Source organism: Nematolebias whitei, chromosome 19, assembly GCF_014905685.2.
Source record: "Nematolebias whitei isolate Nwh7 chromosome 19, NemWhi1, whole genome shotgun sequence".
NCBI classification, from domain to species: domain Eukaryota; kingdom Metazoa; phylum Chordata; class Actinopteri; order Cyprinodontiformes; family Rivulidae; genus Nematolebias; species Nematolebias whitei.
In genome coordinates, this window is record NC_056516.1 from 11,243,797 (window position 1) to 11,244,847 (window position 1,051).

Here is a 1,051-nt window from a genome sequence, read left to right on the forward strand (position 1 = left end):
TTTTTTAGATTTTTCTACCTGGATTATTGAGCATGCATCAGGATATTAGTGATTAATTTTAAAAAATAAAGCTTAAATTGTGGTGCAGGAATATTTCTTGAAAACATGCATGGTTGTTTTGATTACTTGCTAAAAAGATGAAAAAATATATACTTTAATATACAATACACCCAACTATATTATATGTAAAGAAGATGGGTTAGATCTGGTGCCTGTGCTGGTTTGAGGTTTGTTTTTGTGGTGCTTCTCAGTTTCGTTCTATCACATCAGGCATAATGCACTTTCTCATAAGATGCTCAGAACGAGATAGCTGAGGTCTTTTGAAGTGCAGTTGTGTAGAAATGTTATAATTAATATCTTACCTGCTCTTTGACTGGCCTCAGGTACAGATTTTAAATGGGAGTGGGCTGAAAAGATAACACTGAATAGACCAAAACCAAAGTGGATTTGTTTTAAAGCCACATTTCATTGGGCTGTGACTTTTGGAGAGAGTAGTTAGTGCAGGGCTATTCAACTGGCGGCTCAGGGGCCACACAGGTGAGCTCAGTTCGGCCCACCATTGGGTTCGTTTTTAAATAAAACTAGATTTGAAACTGTAAAACAAATTTACTTAATGACAATAACTGCGGGCAGCACAGTGGCGCAACTGGTAGAGCTGCTGCCTCTCAGCGAGAAGGTTGCCTGTTCAAATCCAGGTCCAGGGGATTTTCTGGGTGGAGCTTGCATGTTCTCTCCGTGCATGCATGGGTTTTCTCCAGGTACTCCGGTTTCCTCCCACAGACCAAAAACATGCATGTTAGGCTGATTGGTAACTCTAAATTGTCCCTAGGTGAGAGAGAGAGAGTGAATGGTTGTTTGTCTCGTTTGTCTCTGTGTGGCCCTGTGATGAACTGGAGACCTGTCCAGGGTGTACCCCAACCCTCACACAGTGATGGCTGGACATGGGCACCGGCGACCCCCGTGACCCAAAATGCAACAAACGGGTAAAGATAATGGATGGATGGATGTTAATATTAGCAGGTAAAAGTGTGTGTAATAAAAGAGTTTTTGT